Source organism: Kryptolebias marmoratus, linkage group LG22, assembly GCF_001649575.2.
Source record: "Kryptolebias marmoratus isolate JLee-2015 linkage group LG22, ASM164957v2, whole genome shotgun sequence".
In the NCBI taxonomy this organism is placed as follows: domain Eukaryota; kingdom Metazoa; phylum Chordata; class Actinopteri; order Cyprinodontiformes; family Rivulidae; genus Kryptolebias; species Kryptolebias marmoratus.
This window is the reverse complement of record NC_051451.1, coordinates 6,288,563-6,294,682: the sequence shown is the minus strand read 5'-3', so window position 1 is coordinate 6,294,682 and position 6,120 is coordinate 6,288,563.

The following is a 6,120-nucleotide window of genomic DNA, read 5'->3' as shown; positions in this document are numbered from 1 at the left end:
ATCAAGGAAATCATGGACAACCCTGACCATCCTCTTCATGAGACCGTCATCGCAAAACAGAGTCTCTTTAGTCAAAGGCTTCTTCAGATTAGCTGTAAAACGGACCGCTACAGGAGATCTTTCCTGCCCACAGCCATCACCATCTATAATAACTCCTTGATTTAAATGAGCTACGTCAACATTTAATTTCCCTATTTTGAATTGAATTGAACAACCATAGGAGGACAGAAAACATCTGGCACACAAAACACACAGAGAAAAATACAAAGTTTAAACTAATTAAATCTAAACTAAAATAAAAAAAGACCACACAAAATCATCCCCAAAACAGAAATAAAGACATTGAGACACAAACTGTTTGTACAGACAATAAAACAACAAATAAAAGCCTATCATTCCTCATCAGTAACCTTTTTGGGATTCATCGTTGGACGGGGTTATTACAAGACGGACCCCAAAAAGACTAAAGCAGTAGCTAAGTGGCCCATTCCCTCTGACCGACGCTAATTGCAAAGGTTCTTGGGCTTCGTCTACCGCCGTTTTATAAAGGACTACAGCCGGGTGGCGGTTTCACCCACCCAACTCACTTCCATCAAGTGGGCATTTGAGTGGACCCCTGAAGCCCAAGTTGCTTTCGGTGAGTTAAAAGCACGTTTCATCCCCCCACCATTCTTCATCACCCCAATCCTAAACTTCAGTTTATTGTGGAAGTGGATGCCTCGGACTCGGGGTTGGCGCCATACTCTCCCAGAGGTCACTGTCCGACAACAAAGTTCATCCATGTGCCTATTTCCCTTGTTGTCTGTCCCCGGCAGAACGCAAGTGGGAATTGCTAGCCATCAAGCTGGCTTTGGAGGAGTGGCAGTACTGGCTGGAGGGCTTGTGAGTGTAGAAATCCCGTTTCTAATCTGGACGGACCACAAGAACCTGGCCTACCTGCAACCCGCCAAGAGGCTCAATCCCTGCCAGGCGGTCATTATTTTTTGGTCGATTTCACTTTTCCATTACTTACAGACCCGGTTCAAAGAATGTCAAGCCGGACGCCCTGTCCAGACTTTGGTGCAATTCTCCTAACCCCCTAACAAGGAGGAACCCATCATCCCACTCACCATGTTCGTCAGCTCCCTCACCTGGGCCATTGAGAAGGAGATCACCGAAACCCAGCAGATGGATCTGGACCCCGGTGGAGGTCCTCTAGGCAAAATGTATGTTCCTGAAGCAGTTAGAGCTAGAGTTTTGGACTGGCTTCATTCAAGCCAGTTTTCATGTCACCCAGGCATTAACCGTATGCTGAGTTTGACCACCAGATATTTCTGGTGGCCAACTTTGTCTGCAGACGTAAAGGAGTTCATGGCAGCCTGCACCACGTGCGCTCGTTTCAAGAGCAGCAACCATCCCCCTGCAGGTCGGTTACAACCTCTGCCAGTTCCAAGCCGCCCATGGTCTCACATAGCTTTGGATTTTGTCACTGGCCTGCCTCCATCCCAGGGCAACACGGTAATCCTCACTGTCGTCGATCGTTTTTCTAAATCAGCTCACATCATCCCTCTACCTAAGCTCCCTTTAGCCTATGAAACCGCTCAACTCATGATTCAACACGTATTCCGTATCCATGGCATTCCTATGGATGTGGTGTCTGATCAGGGACCTCAATTCGTGTCACAAATCTGGAATTCCGGGTACCACCCTCAGTCTAATGGACAAACATAATGTTGCAACCAAGAACTGGAGGTTGACCTTCAGTGTCTGGCCAGCGATAATCCATCCTCTTGGAGCAAACAACTCACATGGATAGAATATGCCCACAACACTCATGTCTCGTCCGCCACAGGTATGTCACCTTTCAAGGCCTCCTTAGGCTATAAGCCCCCTTTATTCCCAAGTTTTGAGTCTGAGATCTCTGTCCCATCAGTCCAGTCTCATCTACACAGGTGCCGTAAGATTTGGAGACAGACCAAGCGTGCTCTTACAAGAATGATTGAGCAGAATAAGAGGAGTGCTGATCGTCACCGTTCAGCCGCCCCATCATACCAGGTGGGAGACAGAATGTGGCTATCTACAAGAGACATTCAGTTAAAAGATACATCCAGAAAGTTGGCTCCCCGTTTTATTGGCCCTTTTCCGGTGGAGCGTCTCATTAATCCCATCTCTGTCCGTCTAACACTTCCACCTAGTATGTGCATCCATCCCACCTTTCATGTATCACAGATAAAACCAGTGGTCCAAAGTCCACTTAGCCCACCAACCGCCCTCCCCCCTCTCGCCCGGCTAATCGACAACCACCCTGCGTCTGGTTCCGGTTCCACTCTTAAGACATACCTCGGATTTTGCCATCATCTCATGTCGTCTCCCTGTTTGCTGCAGATTTGAAACAGTTTTTATTTTGCAGTAGGTGGGGATCCCATCTGTTTGTTTGGTCTGTAATTATATCATTATTTATACAGGGTATTACAAATATTATTTAGCTACATTTTTATAATGATGACATCTTAAATAACCAGATTTATTTTTCTGACAAGGCTTGGCAGAATAGGATTCAGAACACGCAAACAACAACAAAGTTTTAAGGATTTTATTAGTAGCAAAACGCTATCTGGATTACCTAAAGCCTGGACCGGAGCTTCGGTGGGACAGCAGGAGATCGCCCAGACAGGTAAGCTAATGGCACTTCCTGAAGTAAAGTCCTTTGAGAAGGGGGCAAGGCAGTAATCAGAGTCCGGGGGCAGGCGAGGGTCGAGAACCAGGAGATCAGAGATCGGCAAACAAATCCAGAGAAGCACTAACTAAAAAGCGAAGTCCAGAGAGGGAGAGCAGGGTCCGTTTCCAAAAGGCTGAGTCCGAGAAGGTATCCGACGAGGAGCAGGCAGTAGTCGAGGGTCAAGGTGCAGGCATGGGTTCGGTAACCTGGCAGGCATGAACTGTGATACGCTGGACATTTACTCGGATGAACCTTTCAGTAATCTGGCAACTGTGAGCTGTGGGCTGTTGACTTAAATACAGGAACAGACAGGTGAAGCTGATGAGCTTGATTGTAGTGTCATGGTAACGGAGGCATGGCATGGGCTGTGGAAACTACTGGAACTGTGAGCAGGAACAGTGAAACTGTGACATTCATTCAAATATAAAATAAGTGTGAGTTCTTTAGCTGATGTTTGTTAACTTGCAGCAGCTGCCGAATGTGTTAAAAATACACCCAAGTTAATTATTCAGACAGAATCAAAAATTTTTAAATAAAAAAGTCTGTTTCTCTTTGACTTGACATCCAACTAAGATGCCATTAAAACAAACAAACAAAAAAGAGGTCAGAAGGTTGATCCCTGAGGAACTCCAATTTTAATTAATCTGATAAACTGTTGATAATAACTAATAATCTCTGTTCTGCTCTCCTAATAATCAGTATTATCATCAGGTATACTTGAGCATGCAGAACTTAAATCTCTGACCTCTCTCCTTGCTCTAAAAATGAAAAATCCCTTGACCTCTGATAAAAACAAGTGTGAGTTTAGCTTTGATTTGATTCAGTTTGATCAGCTTTGCAGCCACTTCAATAAGTGAGCAACAGATTGTGGTCAGGGTTTAACGTGTCAGGTTGGTCTGTAATATAAAAATCTGTGATCCAGAGTTCTGAAACATATTTCTGCTCCTCAGATTAAACTCTAGGAATTCATTTAAACTCATTCTTTTAAAGGAGAAAGTGGTGGTTGTGTTTGAACAGAAACCCTGCAGGATCTTATCTTCTCATCAAAGAGTTACAGCAGAAATATAAAAAATGAGTTTATTTTATCAATAAATAAAGACATAAACAAGTGCAGCTCAACAATAATCACTGAACAATTCTTTGTCTCATTAGGACTGGTTTCTGTTTCTAGTCACAATTTGTTATCTTGATATAGCTGGTTTCTCCTATCACAAAGATTATATAAAGAAATAAAACATTTCAGTTCTTTACTCTCCTGCTGATGGTGTTAAAGCATCATTGAGCTATTAAACAGCAGCTCAATAAATCAGGAAACAGACGTACAGCAATTAGAAGATTTCAAAAGAAAACATCTAGATAAAGTTATCGATCTAATCCAAGTCCTGGAGGAATCATAGAGTTTACAAGAGTTTTTAGTCTCTGTGGTCATACTTTGTTTGGACTGTTTGGTCAGTTTGGTACGTATTTCAGTTTTTGAATTTGTGTTTCTTTTTTTCAGTTTTAGAATCTTATTACAGTAGTCTTACTACTAGTCACCTGTTACTTCGTTTTTTTGCCATGCTTGTTTCCTTCCAAAGCTTTGGAAAAAACCCAAACAGACTAGAAGCACTTGGAGAGCTAACCTCTGCTGGGGCCACAGCTTCATTAAAAAATAAACATACAAACATAATCTGACCCAGATCTCTACCAAAATTTAATCACTTGTTTTTTGTGACAACCCCAACATCTCTTGAAAATGGCATCAAAATCTGTTCATTAGTTTTTAAGTAATCATGCAAAGTGACAGACCATTACTACTGAAAACAGAACCTCCTCGGTGGAGATTGAAAACCCATTTTGATAAGGAGAACTTCATACACAGTTGATAAAATTCAAATAGAAACTGTGAAAAAGTCCCCATAAACAATGTAGCATGAAGCAAGGATCCTCTTTGCTACTCACTGACCTGAAATCTCATCTTAACTCTGTCATTTTTAATTATGGTTTGTAACCCAGAGCAGAGAAAACTGAAAAGCAAGACACTTCAACACTAATAAGACAGGTAAGTGATGGAGAGGACTGCAGCAGTGGTGAGGTAGTGGATAAACTGGCTGGAGAGTGGTAGGACGGGTGCAAGGCTGAGTGAGTAGATGTCTGATTGCTTCATTCCACGTAGTGGTCCTTCAAGGTAGCAGACTTTAAAGTGGCACTGGGAAACACTAAGAAATTCAAGCGGAAGCAACCCAAGGATGTAGGACTGCAAAAATCACTCAAAGGTGAAGGTTAAGCGTAACCTTTCTTGAAGTTACTTACTATAACTTCAACTATACATCAATACCAAATGGTAACCAATGTTTTGTTGAGGTTCCACCAAACCTTATATGCCCATGAGCTCATCAGCAGGATGGGAATCTGCTGCTGGCAATAGCTCCCCCCTGCCACCCAGGAAGCTGCAATGGAAGTGGTTAATGAAAAAAACACTAGAATCCCCACAAACTCCACATGAAATGTGACTCATACTGTAAAATGAGTCAGAATGAGGACAGGCTCAGTGCAAAAAAAGGTTCTTTAACAAATTTTTTTAATATAACATTTAACATTAACTGTAGTTTCCTTTTGTATTAAAATATTTAAGATTTTAAAAGTGTTTATTTATTGCAGTTCATTTCCAGACAGTTTATTTTCAGGGTGTCAAACGTAGCAGAGCAACATTAGTAGGGTAAAACTAATGTAATGGCTGCTTATCTGTTCCACTTTAAAGCCATTTCTTTCTGTTTACGTTTGTTAGCTTGGTTTTAGCTGACGCGTTTCTGTTCAATATGCTCTTGTGCACTTGTCGTCGATGTGAAGAAGTACTTACAATAATCCACACAAAGTCTTCTGAACGGTGAACTTTACTTTTCTTTGTGCAGGTATCACAACATTTACATCACAAAAAAATATTACTATTTTTTCTCTGTACAGGTGAGAGTACAGAGCTGACTTCTCCCTTGTGTTGCAGGACCTTATTCCAGAAATGGGACTTCAGTAGAGCAGAATTCTGTACAGAAGCAAAGAGGCATTGAGACACCCAACTTAGGAAAAACAAGAAGGACGCCCACGCCAGGAGGAACATAAAGTGATCTGCAGACATGTTACAGGTAAGAGTTAACTTCAGAATTCTATGGAAGTCACACCAGACACAACTAGAGACAGATGTTGCACAGAGGCTGGAACGTCACCGTGTAACACAACAGACGGAATCCTCAGTGTTCTTGTTTTCTAATAGGAGTATGAGTCCAATGTTTTAACAAACAGTGTGTCCCAATTCAGCGGCCGCATCCTTCGAAGGCCAGATTTGAAGGCCGATTACGTCACAGCGGCGCGCCGAAGGCTGTCCCAATTCGAAGACTCCTTCAAATGCGGCCCACATATGCGTACTCCTTTTCCCCGATTTGAAGGAC